This window comes from Bactrocera oleae, chromosome 2 (genome assembly GCF_042242935.1).
Source record: "Bactrocera oleae isolate idBacOlea1 chromosome 2, idBacOlea1, whole genome shotgun sequence".
Classification (NCBI taxonomy): domain Eukaryota; kingdom Metazoa; phylum Arthropoda; class Insecta; order Diptera; family Tephritidae; genus Bactrocera; species Bactrocera oleae.
Window position 1 is genome coordinate 5535353 of NC_091536.1, and position 16388 is coordinate 5551740.

A 16388-nucleotide genomic window follows, 5' to 3' on the forward strand; every position below is an offset into this window, starting at 1 on the left:
TGTGTGAGCACAGTTGCCGCCTATCCGATGATAGCTGCACTGTCATTGCATGTTTGTTGTTATTATTGCATTAGCTGTTATTGTTGTAATTTTGTGTTGCTGTCAACTTTCACTTGCAGCTGATATCAATGCTGTTACTTTTAGTTTTATGGTGATTTTGCTATTTTCCTTGCTCTGTTGTCAATGTCAGTAGCATGGAAACGAGCAATAACAACAACTTTACAACAATAAACAACGATTAAAAGCAAGATATAGGCATACTACTATATGTGTGGCTATCAACTGCAGGTATGCCAACAACAATGGCGGGTGCTGACATATAGGTATAATGTGCATATATGCATTGGCGGACCCTGGAGGAAAAAGTTTGTAGGTTTGAAATAAATTTACAAAGCGTTGAAGTACTATGTACACATGTAAATGAAAAAGTTTTAATTTTTTAAAATTTTAGTGTTTTTTGAATAAAAAGTGGTAAGTGTTTGGTTACTTTTAAGGTATTTTACGAGAAATTCTTATCAGTATATAGTCAAAATTAATCGTATGGGAGAAATTAAAATTTTGGTTCAGCAGAAGGTGGTATTTTAAGATTTCCGTGACTTATAATATTTATTTCCGTGACTTATAAAAAAATATTTAGAAAATACAGAAACAATAGTACAAGTGAGTATATCAAGTTTTGTACAGCTTGGCGGAGTACTTGAGATCATTGAGATCTTATATAGGCAAATTTTTAAAGCAAACCCCGCTTTATGTGAACTATTTTTGGAATTGAGTCTCCAAGCAATATTCTCTGATTATTTTTATAATATATTCGAAATGTTAGTTCGAATAGCTCGAACAGTTAGAGCACACGTGAGCTCCAAATCGATTCCGGTCCTAAGGATTCCATAATTTAGATTTGGAGTAATTTCCAGGGCCATAAAACAAGCTCAATGTAATGGAATACAATTTAAAAGTTTCCAAAGCATCTCCTTTCAAGCCTATAGACTTCGCATGGTCATAACATTACTAAATTTTTGATCCAACCTAAGGAAAGATGGATCCCATTTGTCAAAAGTCATGAAAATTTTTTCTAAAATTTTAGGAGAAACTCTCTTGTATAGCTAAAGTTCCAAAATATTAAAAATATGTGCTTTTATAATTTATATAATCCTTAGCTATGATTTTGGCAATTAAACGGGGCATTTTTCAATAGCAAACAAATAATCAAGGCATCCACAGTTTCATACCCGTATACAGATCTCTTTACATGTTTTTACTTTCAGTATGAGGTCAAAAACGATATCATCCAATAACAAGTAAGGAAGGGCTAAGTTCGGATGTAACCGAAGATTTTAAACTCTCGCAAAGTCAAATGGTATACTGGATTGAGATTTATTTATATTGTATATTTTGATTGATTTGCATAGTGGAAACTGAAAGAATCAGATGGAATTTAAAATGTTGTTATATGGGAAATAGGCGTGGAAAGCAATATTATGTACCTATATACCAAATAAAAATAACCCCTGTATACCAAATAACATATCTTGGGATCTGCTTAACCGATTTCAACCAAATTCGGTACATAATATTATTCTCATATTTCTATATTATAGTGCGTAAATGGGCGAAATCGGATTACAACCACGTCTATTTCACATATAACACCATTTAGAATTCCATTTGATTATTTCACTTTCCAAAAGTCAAAAATGGGTTAAATTGGATACTTCCTTCAATATGAAATTTTACCAACACCTGAAGTAATTTCCCGGGCTTTGATCTTTGCAAGTTGCGAGAGTATGAAATGTGCTTTTTTTCTTACTTGTTCGTATTGAAACTATCATCACTTTTTCACTCCATGATCAGTACACACATTTTTCTGACAGGGCATACAATTTCCCGCTTGCTGCTCGCATTTGACACATTTTGTGCAGAATAAATGGTTCGAGGCGTTGTAACAGCAACAGCTGCCACAACAGCAACTCTGTAAAACATCAAAACTGGTTGTTCGTTATGGGTTACTATTGCATGTGTTGTTGTTATCTGAGTGTTGTGGCAACAGTTTTAACTGTTCACTGAAGACTTGCGACAAAAATTGCTTGTTGGTTTGTTTTTTTGTTGCAAAATGATACATGCGAAGATGTCGCAGTTGCTGGTGTTGCACACTAATTATACATTTTTCGGATTTTTTGCAGGAATGCAATAAAATGATGGGTATATGTATGCTTATATGTATATAGAGTACATTGGCGGTCTCAAGATAATAACACTATAATAATTTGGGAGACTATCCAAAGCTTAGATAATATGTAATAAAAGTGTGAGTTCATTTCTTATAGGAATAACTTTAGATATTTAAGTGACTAATAATTTTTGAACATACAATCTTAAGATTCTTGAATTGCCCATTTCTTAGGCTTGAGTTCCGTATAAGTAGTTTTTCTGCAAAGTTGAATGAAATTTTGTATGGTATTCGTAAAAAGAAAGGATACTAAAATTCTGAAAATTTGAGACGGGATGTGTATAGAGTCTCAAAAAGTGGTCTTAAGCTTACCTTACCTTCATATCGAATTCATTTTTAGTATTGTAGAGATTTATGAAAAAAAGGGCCGCCGAGAGAACAACCGGGCCGAGGGGTAAAAAGGTGGAGGCCCCTCCCTTAATAAGTTTTTCTAATACTTTATAAATTTTATTAACTATTTTCCCACTTACTACCTAAATTTTTTAGAGACTAAGTCAAATACGACGTAGTGTTTTATGCTCTCATAACATCTGCTTTAAATTTACTTTCTTCTTGATGTTGGGTGGAATAAATTTATTTTGTACGTCTGTGAAAATCAATAATGTAGAAATCAGTTCATCCATAAATTTTCAGTCAAATATATTTTTTAAGATTATACTGGAATATATGAATATAGTATCCCTATACTACGCCTGACAGTTAATAAGAAGACAGAAACATCTCGTTCAAACATTTATTTATCAATCGAATTAATAAAATACGGTTATTTTGTTGACTATCATGATTTAGTTTTAGAGCATAAAGTTTAAAATCCTCAATCAATTATTCGGAGCTTAGCGCTGAGCTTTTCGAGTTTTGGCGGCAGCGAAAGCGTCAAAAATAGTCCGAAAATCCAACTCCTTGACATCTTGATTCTTTTTCAAAATTTCATGGACCTCTCTACTAGTTTCTACCATAAGGTTAAATTTTTAACTTCTATCAAAGCGTTTATCAATCCGGGAAGATTTTTCGCAAATGGCTTGATGTCATCGAATCTGGCAGACCACCTTGAATTAAAATGACAGTGAAGTGAATTAGGTATTTTGGATTTAATAATTTCACAACGTTGTGTGCTGCTACTGAAAATATTGAAACATTTTTGAATGACACCAAAAAAAGTTATCGCTCGAGGACAGCATTCAGCCGAGTCAGCTCCAACCAAATTCAGCGTGTGTTTTACGTTGGATGTCATTTTGCTTTCCTTCAGCGTGAAAACGTTCCTTTATCGGTAATTCTTTTCCAATCATCCTAACATGCCTTGTAGGCGCTGTCCGAGATCGCCTTTAGTTCCTTCCGCGAATTTTCTTTTACGGCCTCAATCGAGTCGAAACGGTTTCCACGAAGGGGTAACCTAAGTTTTGTAAACAAAAAAGTCGCATGGGGCAAATCCGGTGAATACGGTGTTCACAACTACTGCTCGGCGCGGTCTTTTTGCATCAAATTCAGCTCTTTTGGAACAAGCCGAGCATTGATGCGTCTTATGCCCAAAATATCTGTCAAAATCAAACGAGCTGCGACCGATGTCTAGCTTACGTGCTATCTCTTCCACACTCGCATGACGATTTTCGAGCACCTTTTTTGGACTATTAGACTTCGAAGGACGACCGGAACAAGGCATGTCTTCGACGGTTTCTCGACCGACCTTAAAGGTTTTGTACCAGTCGTAGACTTGGGTTTTCGATAAAATGGATTCATCATAAGCATGTTTTTACATTCGTAACGATTCCGCACACAAAATTTGCTTCGGAACTCAAAATTTGATGCAAACTCTAACTCAGTTAGTCATAAAGGTACTTAATTGCTTTAATATTAAGTTGGTAAATTATTTGTAACCTCTACTGTGGATACTTCCCAGTATTCGTATATAAAAATATCCCATACAAATTGCGGGTTTCATGTTGGTACTGCATTATATTTAACATATTTTAATTATGCAACCTTTTATTCTTTTTGGTATGCTGGAAATTTTTAAAATGTTTATGATACATTTTTTTTTAAATTAGCCCAACCAGTTTACATAGCGTCAGAAATTGAGAAAATGTTTGCACACTTTTCAATAAAGTTATCTTATTAATAATTAGTAATTTATGTTGGTTGATCATAACAAAAAATTAATAATTCCTGTTATCATGAAATATATTCATATTTCTAGTATTTTAAAAGCTTTACCTTTTAGTATCTTGATTAACCCCTTTCTTTCATTTGTCTTAAAGCGTAAAAAGACAGTCAACCTTCAATCGAACCAAATATTATAAATTATTTTTTCGTTTTTGATAAATAATACTTCTATCTTTATATTGAATTTTCACCACTTACATATCTTTTATACACAATGTATTATATGAAAGTCATGGCTCCAGCAACAACGAACGAGGCAATTTACTTTGATTAAGTTGGATAAACTTAAGTCCTTATTTCAACAATTTGTTGGTGAAGTTGACTTTCCGCATTATATACAAGTAGAGTTTAATTTTATTTAAAAAATTTTCATGTGTTCCTTGTCGCCTATTTTTTTGGAGCGATTTTCATGATGAATATTCATTAACATTCTCTGACAATATTTGACAACCGGATACAGTACTAAGCTCAGCAGTTCTTGAAAAGCCCAATGAGAATATAAAATTCGAATATACTCGAGTTAATTGTTTCTTTTAGGGTTAAGCACAGAGTGCTATAGTGGAGTGTACCTGCATTTCCGTTAACTCGAGTAAACATTCTACTTTCTTGGTGTTTATGAAGTACAGGGGTTGGTAAACAAATTAGGTCGCTTCATTGCGAAAAATAACGAAGATTAAATTAAGTTAAAAGTTTTTCAATGAGATTACAACACAATTATTTCTATACACAAAAAAACCAAAATAAAAAACTAAACAAACAAGTCAAAAAAGGTAACAACGCTGGTGGCATCACAGCAACTAAGCGGGGGAAGGAGGTCAGGGCAGCCCCAACTGAAATAGCTTTAGCTTCAGCGACTCTGACGACAACAAAAATTCGCCTGGCATTCGGTTTGCTAGCTTGCCTCTTGAGCGCCTAGCTTTTGTGGCCCCAATGTACGTGCCTTGAATAAATTTTATGTATTTTTCTGTTGTTGTTGTGGTTTAAAAATTATGCGCTTGCTACTGTCATCTGTTTAATGATTATATTTTATTATTGTTTTTGACACATTATTTCCCTATATGAAGCATATAGTTGAAAGAAAATGTGGGCAGAGATGCCATAAATAATTTCGATTCATGGTTGTGCTTACAAAGGCAAGTAAGTACATATATAGTTTACGCTAAAGAGGAGCACTTTTTTAGTTTGGTGGGGTGCAGGTAATGCCTGCCACAAAAGGCTGCAACTGCCGTAATTGCTCGTCTATTTGTTGTTTATTAATTTTTTGTTTGTTTATTATTTTGACATTTTTACGTGGAAATTTATCTACTGGCTTTGTCATATGTGTTTCTTGGTTGCGCAGTTGTTGTTTTTACCCACATACACAAAAGTCTCATTTCAATTGCGCCATCAATAGCTTCGTTACGATTAATTGTGAAACACACTGTAGCCAGTGGCATACAAGCACTCAGTACATTTACGTAGACAGCTTTCAAAAAAAAGGAAATACTTATTAATTGTCTGTAATTTGAATATTTTTTCTGTTGCGATTCGCAGTAAGTAGAAGCATTTGAATAAGAAAACTATTTGTCATCAATGTCCTTTTAAAAGGTGTTAGCATAAAAAATTATAAATTATTCCAGAGTCAGAAAATTTCAGGGTTGCGATTCGCTTTCTTATCCCGCTGATTCCAGTGCGATTCTTCAAAAATAAGATCAAGGTATTTTTTACCATGAAAATGCATCGGATTACAGCAATCTTCCAACTTTTCAATACCATTTTTGTACTACCATTAGTCTGCCGTTTTCAAATGGGACTCCGTCTTGTCGATTTCTCTTTTTAGCGAACATTCTCTTGAGACCTAGACGTAGAAAAATGTTACTGGAAGTGTGCTTAGAAAGAGGTGGTAGATACGGAAGCCCAATTCAAGCAATTTTTCTATAACTTTTTGAATTTCCTTACGTTTCTCAACTTCGGTGCTTATATGACCTGCATTTATATTATCAAAAATTTGTGTTTCAGTACACTCGCCTTTCCTTTTTATCAATGATTTGTTTGTGCAAAATAAGTATATATTTTACTACCCAGTTCCCACTCACAAATTTATACATTTTAAAAAGCTTTTTTCATTTTTATAATCTGAACAGTGCATACTAAGGTTGCCAAAAAGTTTGTAGCAACCCACAAGGAAACGGCGGAGATCCTATATAAAATATAAATGATCAGCGTGACGTGCAGATTCAATTTAACCATGTCCGTCTGTCTACCCATCTGTCCGTCTATATATACGCGAACTAGTCCCTCAGTTTTTGTGACATCGATCTCAAATCTTCTCATTAGTCGGATATCGGACCACTATAGAATGTAGCGGCCATACAAACTGATCGATCAAAATCAAGTCAAGTTTGACAAGATGTCTTCACGAAATTTGACATATATTATTAGCAAAGGTAGTTCTACGATTTCAAACCCATTGGTTTATGGTAGATCACATTAAAATCAACATAAATAAATGCACTGTAAAGGGTATTATAACTTTGGACCGAAGTTAATATTTTTTCTTCATCACTATTGCCATGCTACGTGTGATACTTTTATTTTGCACGTGTCTGTTTGCTTCGCAATAGTTCGTACTAAAGGATTATCTACACTTCGCGCCACAAAATGATGCAACTACTCGACTTCTTGTTGTTTTGTTGAAATTGATTGCAATTGTTATTGCTGCTATGGTTATGTAATCACACAGAGATTCCCTCGTTCTCTGTCGGGCATTATTTGAAATGGGCTTGCGCACAATCAGCATCTACACCTACTCAATCCACAGCACAAAAGCGCCACCAAGCACGCATACGCCAAGTGGGTCACAGAGCCAGAGTGGCAAGCACGTTTGAGTAATTGTTGTTGGCTTTATTACATTGCCATGCTGGTCTGTAATCAATGATTACATCGTTTCGGTGGCATTTTGGTTGCATTTGTCATAATTCGATTAACGGGTTTTCCAGCATGCTAAAGGTTCGCTGACAAGCCCGCTTGGGTAAGCGGTGGGTGAATAAATGAGTGTAGGTTTGTGTGCCGCAGTAATTACGCGCAACATGTTGACTGCGGCCAAATTGGAAATTGATGAAAGCACATAATTTCCATTTTATCCCATTACTCTTTAGACTAATTCAATTCGTAGTCGATACATTCTGTGATTCGTTTCCACAGGGTTATATGCGGGTGAAAGGTTTATACGGCTTTATTAAGCAACAAATAATATAATAATAGTAATTATACACTGAGCAGGATATATTAAGTTTGCTACGAAGTTTGTAACACCCGGAAGAAAACGTCGGAGACCCTATACAATATACAAGTATACGTAAATGATCAGCATGATGAGCTGAGTTGATTTAGCCATGTCCGTCTGTCTGTATGTATATATACAAACTAGTCCCTCAGTTTTTAAGTTATCGATCTAAAATTTTGCACCTGTCCTTTTCTCACTAAGAAGCTGTCGGCATTTGTCGGAACGTCCGATATCGGACCACTATAGCATAAAACTCTTTCATTTGAAGAGGTATCTTCACGAACTTTGGCATGGATTATTTTATAAGGCAATAATGTAATCTCCAAAGAAATTGTATAGATCGGATGACCATAGCATATAGTTGCTATATTAACTGAACGATTGGAGTAAAGTGCTTGCATGGAAAATTTTTTTATTTGGCGAGGTATCTTCACGAAATCAGGCACGAGTTATTGTTTAAGGCAACAAATTATTCTCCACAGAAATTGGTCATATCAGATCACTATATCATATAGCTGCCATACAAATTGAACGATCGGAATTAAGTTCTTGTAGGGAGCCTTTGTATTTGTGAAGAGTATTTTAGCTTCGGTGCAACTGAAGTTAATGTTTTTTGAACTTTTTTGTATTTGGATAGAGTAGTTCTGGTCATTATATTGGAAACAGTTTGCGAAGTGGGGATCCCGCTTAGACTGTTATGTACAGCCCTTTGTGATGCCAAACAAAAAAAAAAGATGAAAAGATAAGTGATTCTAATTTGTACTCCTCTAATTTCTTCGCCTTCCGAAATCCGAGGCTGAAATAACAATAACAATTGCAATTGCATTTGTTGGAGAGTGGAGCAGAAAGCTTCTATATATTTCCACATCGCCTTCCTCTATACAACTTTGTCAATTGGCGTCCGAAAAGATTTTTAGGCTCACCTAAAACTTCAAAAATTGCGACGAGATAACTTTCTAAGAGCAACCAATTCAATCGACTTTCTACGTTCCACTCTTGGTTGCTCGTGCGAGGTCTACAGCCCCAGTGCTAGATGGCTTGTTCCCAGTTTGATGTGATGTAGGTAAGATCGGCTTTTCTTGCGAGTTCATTTGCTGTACAATTCTGCTGTCACCAGGCAACAAGTATAATATCGAAGTAGCTTGAAGCTATTGCTTATGAGGTCATACACTCCTTGACTGGGGCGGGCATTATCAGAGAGTTTCAGACCTATATTGTGGCTTTGCTACAGGAGTAGATGCTCATCTCACTGAAAGAGGCTGAACTCCCGGCATTACATCACCTGCTAGCTTTAGGGGCACACCTACTTTTTTGTACTTTGACAGCCTAGAAAAACGTCGATTTTTGGTAATTAAAAAAAAAAAAACTTCTGTATCGCTTGCTTTGAAATTTTCAGGGTACATTTAAACGTGTTTCAAGAATATACAGTGAAATTAAAAAAAATAATCTTTTGAGTTATACGAGATCTTCGATGAGCAAGTTAAGTAAGAGTTAATGGAGAGCTCCACCCAAATATTCTTTATAGGTATGTACGCGAAGAAGAAACCGCTAAGAAAATTTTCCGCGACGCAGTGGTCCAAGTTATCTAGAATCCAGTCGAAGTGCAAAAAATTTCGGTAGGTTCATTTCTGGGATCCTTAATGTGTTCGGGTTTTTCGGAGTTTGATAGCAACGTTCGCAGTAATGCACCTACCAGCTATGTCCATGGATACTATGTGGATAATAGCATTGAGTATCATCGTTGGTTTTATGCTAAGCGCACCACCTATGCTAATGACGGCCATTCTTTGAACAATTACTCCGCAAAGTATTATTGGCATAACCACAGCTTTGTAAAGCCAAAGCAACTTTATTCGTGAGAAAAAAAATCGTAAAAAATAGGCCGGCTAGTTATTTTTATAAAGAAATACTTTTCTTCGAATACGCAAATGTTTGAAGGTATTTTTTTAGTGCCCAATATTTTGTCTCAAAAAACACAAAAAAATATATCTTATAAATGTGTATATGTATGGATGGTATACTAATATATTTAATTGCCACGAAACAACAATTGCAATGGCAAAGGAAAGCTTTCATGTCAACCGATTTACAAATGATAATTTATTATTTTCTCGCCCAATTACATAAACCGCTTAATGGAGAGTAATAATTATGCGCACATTGCAATAAATCAATACTGCCATTTAGATAAAAATACAAATCGTAAATTTTGCAATTTTTTTTTTTTTTGATATTTCATTTTTTAACTTATACATATTTTTGTTTTTCTATAATTTAATTTTTCTTAGACTTGCACCAAGTGATTTTAATTCCTTCGCATAAATGCGCATTTGCCGCGCAATTAGCTCGCCACTCAATGACAGTAATTTCAGTGCACACAAATATAATAATCAGGATTTAAATACATATAATTTGTACAATTGCGAATTTATATATTCAAATATATTTATATTTTTATATAATTTATAGTTAAGCCGCAACGTTCAAGTTCATAAATTTATCTCAATGGTGCTCAATCATAATTTAATTGGTATAATTATCACCATCATCTCGACTGTGACTGTCTCACGTCTTACGGCCGTTGAATTCTAAAGCGATTTTTTTCGTGAGTTTCAAAATGTCTGTGCAATTTGATTATTACTGTTGATTTGAAGCCATTCATTTAACTCGGTAGCCGTTTATTTAAAGTCATAACTGGTTATTTACGGTAGTTGTGTGAGCGCCATTAATTATATTATCATACAAATAATTAAATTAAAGAGATTTAAAAACTCATTGAACATTCGTAACACGCATGTAAGCACACGTGTAACACGTTTTATTTACCGCAATGTGGTTGCAACCGATTTCTTCATTTCTATATTAAGTATTTGATAATCGGTCGAGACTATAAGGTAGGTAAGACAAAACTTCCCAGAAACTGTTTTCCAAATAGCTGTATAGTTATGTGGCCGAGTTTAGTCGCGAATTCTGGCGCTCGCTTCAGTTTGATGGGCTGTTGTTTGTACCGCTCCACTTTTATGGTTTTACCATATTATAGTTTATAGTTATATTATATGTTAGACCAAACAATTGAGCGAACTAATTAAATATACAAATTTTTAATCAAAAATACAATACTCCTACAAAAATTTTTCTGTAAGCTGAGCCCTTGGAGACCAAAAGAGGTGAATACTAGAACATCATACTAATGATGCTCTTAGAAATTTCTTTTCTCACAAAAATATTACATTTATTCTACCCTTTGCCCGCGCTGTCAAAGTTGAATTTCCATTCTCAACATTTCTTCTTCTTAAGAGTTGCCCAGCAGATGTTTATTTATCGTTGTTATTTTATTTGAAGTTTTTCTGCTTATTATAATGAATTGGTCAATTTTGTTAAGCTGTATAATGGAAATCGCGATAATGTTGTTTGACAGATTTTTTTCTGTTGTCATATAAAAATATGAACATTTTTAGAAGGTGTAATGGTGATTTAATATATTATTCGCTATATAATGAGGCAACATTTTCAGCGAGAAAAGACATTTTCATCAATTAGATCTTAAGAAGAGATGACTATATTCGTTAGTGGTCAAGTTATCCTAAACAGTTCAAGCGCCTAAGGCAGTGCAGAAATGGCATCATCATTTGTTGACACATACTACCTTTATCCAAAATACCACATTCAGGTTTAATGAAAAAGTACATTTAACCTCCAAAAGTTGATGTTATAAGAATTCACAAACCATAATAATTATTGTTAGCCTGCTAAACTTTGCAACTCTAGAAACTTTTGAACAACACTTTGCTTCTTTAATATTTAGAAATCATTTGTATTTGGGATTGACAAGAAAGAATAATGATAAGTATTCACCAAGGCATAAAAAAGGCTTCCCCCGTTCTACCTTTCTCAGATGGGACTGATCCTGATAAATTGAATGGTGGCGTTTCAGTAACACTCGGTCCTACACCCCTAGGAATAGATCTGGGTGTTGGATCCGACTTTCCTTTACCTCTCGATGTCTTCCTTCTACCATTCTCCTGTATCAAAACATCAGAGCGACTATCCTTCACAAATTTCTCTTCTCTGTTCTCAAACTAGTTGTGTGATTTATAATCCAAAACTTGTGTAAATTTCAAAATATCATACATATATCTTTGCATGAATATGCGAGTAGGTAAATACAAAAAAATTTGCTTTGTGCATAAAATTTTAATTAACAACTTAATTATTTTTTTCTAGTTTTCCAAACACTTATTTACACTTTTCGAGCGCACTCTCTTTTCTAGTTTCTAAACATTTCCCCACCCCGCTTGTTTATTTTAATCAAAAAACAACTTAATTTATTTATAATTGAGGTAATTAAACATTGCTCAATTACAAAATCAATTTATTTATTTTATTTTTGAGTTTTTTTATGTGAAATGACAAAATTGATGCATTTCTTACTCTTACTCGGAGCAATTACAATAAATGATTTGACGATTTTGCCATTTTGAATAACTTTAGTGCGACATTCACATACATACACATGCTTATATAGAATTGATTTCGGTCGTGAATTTGCTATTTTTGGTTGAAATAAATACGGAAAGTACGCAAATGCAAAAAATGTCTAAAAAAGTTGCAAATATTTTTACATATGTACAACAACCTGCCGTAAAAAAACCAATATTTGAAAAAAAATTGCGAAAAAAGCAAACCATTTTGGGTGTTATGCTATTTTATGTATTACATATAAATCAAATATATATAAATATGTACATGTGTCTATTAGCATAAACAATTTCATGCCTATTAATTAAGTCATTGGGGAGGTGTGATCAGCCTAACGAGGCTAATAACACTGAAATATGTTGATCAAAGATAATTAATGTATTGTGCAGTTCAGTGTGTTAAAATTAAAGGATGAGAACCCTGTTAGGAATTTCAGTTTGAATTCTACGCAAATAAGTTTAACGTTAACATAAGTACCTCGTATATTTAAGGGAGAGATCGCTTAACATACAAGTACATACATGAATGCTGTTATATTGTGACAGCAGCAAAAAATATTCTTTATAAAAATTGGCGAATTCTGCAAAATTGAGAGACCTTCGCCCGATACAAATCCGGCTTCATTCCGTTAACGTAGACCCGACTGTCATGGGAGTGAATAAATGACTGCTTTAAGCTTCAATTTCACATTTCATAAGGATAATCTCATATCGTCCTCTAAGTCAAGGTAAGATATACTTTTTATCCCGTAATCGTATATCTCCTCATTTATTGTCTGTTTTCTACGTTCGATCTAGATTCTATTACACTGGTTAACAAAATTTTAACTTTTTTTTGCCACATGACAAATTATATCAAATTTTTAATCTGCTAGGACCACTAACCAATAATATTTTATGTGATATCAAAATATATATTTTCTTAAAAAGTACAAATATCAACTACATTTAGTGAAATTATTGCTTAAACTAGAAAAAATACCTATGATTTTCGTGAATATTTGACTTCAAGAAGGTCTCTTTTAAGTCTTCAACAATAATCCATTAACATTCTTGCCCTCCATTTCCCGTGGTAGCGTTTCTCCATTAAGGAAATGTCCTGATGGAACCTCTCGCCTTGTTCGTCCCTCACAGCACTCAAATTCGCCGGAAAGAAATCCAGATCAGAGTCCAGAATATGTATTTTTAAGGACCTTTTCCTAGAATATGTTGGACAACGTTCCTAAATATTTTCCAGGTGAGTCTTTCCTGATCATTCAGTTTTTATCCTTTATCAGTTGCCGTATTTATTGACCTGCAATACAAGGATTCCCTCTTTAATTTTTGCCTCGCTGAGTTTGAGTAATGTCTCTTTGAGATATTCAAATCGTGCTGACTTAGAACAAGTTCCGGAGTAGAATTTTGATTTTCTGACTGATTTGAAGCCTTTGGCACAGGCAATTTGACGCTATCTGGGATGGGTATGTTAGCCGAAGACAAGGTACTGGGTACTGTGTTTGGACTTGGTTGGAGTGCCTTTTGTTTGAGTCAAACAAAAATAGCAATGGCTTACATGATCCTTTCGATTGATCCAAATCGTTGGTCTTGGTTGGTTTGTCTGGGTTCTTGTTTAACCCAACATAATAGCAGTCTCACACGCAACACAAAATTTATGTGGAACACAGAATTTATATTGATTCCTCACAGAAAATCCACAATAGTCTAAATAACATTGTTCAATTAAATTAAATAAAATTACTATGCTGAACGGTCACAGGCAATATCAGGCAAAGGGCGCATACTCCATCTATCATATGTTTTTATCTATATCCGCTATTTTTAGATGCTTTACATTAAGGGGTTACAGTTATAAAGCCGAAAAAAGTGAATTTTTTAGAAGTTTTTCTGAGAAAAATTTTAAATTTATTGATCCAAAAATGTATACACATATAGATACCATAATATACTTAACTAGAACTATCTTTTAAGACTAAGTACTAGTAAAAATATTTATTTGAAAAAGAGAAACAGCTGATCTCCGAGAGCTCCTCTCAAAAAAGACGTTTTGCGGTGACCACTATAGTATACGCTTTTATGCCAACCGCGGCTCTTCATAGTAGTCATATTCATGATGAAACGTTTGAAATACGCTTTAAAGGGACTGTATGCGCTATATGAGAAAGAAGTTCCGATGATAATAGTTCACCTTTTAATATTACGACGTCTGACATTGCAAATCTATTGAGTTAATGCTTAATTTTACAAGCCCTGCTTTCCAGTATATCATCGGGATTGCTCAAAAAACTTTTACAACAAATGTTCTGTATACTACTTTCAAGGATCTCTTACTAATAATCACTTATATTGTGTAAGAGGTAAATTGTTTCGGAGATATAACGCATTTGTATGAATTGTTAATCCAATTTTTAAACCACTCTGAAGTGTGAACTTTTGCAAAAAACGGCTTTTTTTGGATGCAACCATTTTGTAAAAAATCCAAATTTTGATTAGTTTTTCGATCATTGCCTGTATTAATCTATAGAAATAACAAACTTTTTTTGGTTTTTGAAATTGTATAATTTTAGGCAGAAAAATCTTACTTAACGCCATCCACCTTTTATTGGATGTCCTCCTAGAGAATGGCTGCTGGATCAAATATATTCAAATTAATTGCAAATTAATTAATTTCTGTAAATGTACATTATTTTTATTTATAATGTCTATTCACAAAAAAAACAAAAAATCGCAAAAACAAATTCGTTCTAACTTGCAAATGATATAACCCTTGAGACCTCCATTGTTCAGCACTGCCGATTTTTTAGAAATTTCCTACTAAATATTTGTGGTATATCGTTTTGTTCCCGCTAGTCTATTATTTTAACAGGTGAGAGCCTACTATAGGTATCAAAGAGGAAAACAAAATATTGCTATTCTTTCCAATATTGCTACTCTTTTCTCAAAAAGTAACTTAAGTGCGAAACAAATTATTTCCAGCAGTTGATCCTAAAACTGCAGCAAGATTATTATAGATTGACGATATCATTTGTCATCTGCAGTCTCTTTCTGTCAAATTTGAGTAATCACTTTTTCGAACAATCAGAATGGCCGAAGGATGAAGTCAAATATTATTAGTCATACTCTGAAGATCAATGTACAGATCAGTAGACTTTTTATACAAAGGTGCAGTAAGGTCGACACACTAAATATATGTATTAGACAATAGTGCAAGTAAGTGATAGGTTCACTTCCTTTATTCTTTCCTACAATATATAGGACCTTGAGATATATGCTAATCTTAGATGGAGTTCAACTTTCCAGTAGACAATAACAGTAGAGCTTGAACCTAAGTATATTGTCATAGTAAATATCCCAGATAAGCCTATTTTGAGGTAACATGTATGATACAGTTTTTCAGTGCGCACTCCGTCTGAGCTTGAGGGTTAAGCGCCTACCGAGACACAGTACCATAAGTACATATACGAAAATATTCCGGAATATTTTGTTTTTTTCACTTGAGGTGATGACATTCGTACAAAACTATATCTATGAAGTTTTTGCAAATACAAATCACCTTCAATTAGCATGCTTCTATATTGACAAAAATAGCAAACGACAGGTGGTGTTATTTCAATTCTACATAGCAATTCAATCAATAATTAGAGCTAAGTGATCGGTGAGTGGGAGCGTGCAAGAGAGTGTGGCATGGTTAAAAAGAGTGGGAGCCTCGAAGAGCTGCGTTGTGGAGTTTTCGCAAAAATATTTTACACTTGAAAATAAACAATTGTCACTTTTTGCTATTTGCTATTTGATTAGCGATTGTTGTTATATGCCTTATAGTGAATGCATTATTGTGCTTATTGTGAGAGCGCGGCGGCCACAACTAGCGGATCGCTTTACAGCAAATGCACTCGCATCTATCACTTTATTGTATCGCAATGACAACAACCGATCGATGTGTCAAAAGGAAATTGTTTACTTGCCGACAGACTAATTGTCAATATTCACTTTACAAATTTTCGATTACCTTTCAGAATCATTATCGTTATTGATTTGTGTTATTATTGTTGTTGTTGTGTATTTTCATTGCAACCTTTCGCTTCAATTTCGTCGGTAAATATCGTTCAATTGTAAGCCGTTATGATAGATTTTGATTAATTGATGTCTTTTGTCAGCGAAGTGTCAGCCGACAGCTGTACATACACACACACACACTCACAAATGCTTGTATGTGTAATTATTGAGAATACAGAAACACCAGTTATAAAAATTACAAAAAAATAAC

The 16388-nt window shown here is 34.1% G+C and overlaps 1 protein-coding gene and 1 long non-coding RNA gene across 3 annotated transcripts in view; one reads left to right on the forward strand and one right to left on the reverse strand.

Annotated features, from left to right (window-relative positions):
• The window catches only part of mtd (TLD domain-containing protein mustard), a 224961-nt gene that overhangs the window by 7657 nt on the left and 200916 nt on the right, over positions 1–16388 (forward strand). The window lies entirely within an intron of this gene.
• LOC138857568 (uncharacterized) lies at positions 9853–10507 on the reverse strand. The gene is made up of 2 exons (XR_011396695.1): positions 10476–10507; positions 9853–10343 (listed from the first exon to the last, which is right to left on the reverse strand). It is a non-coding gene; the product is annotated as an uncharacterized lncRNA (long non-coding RNA).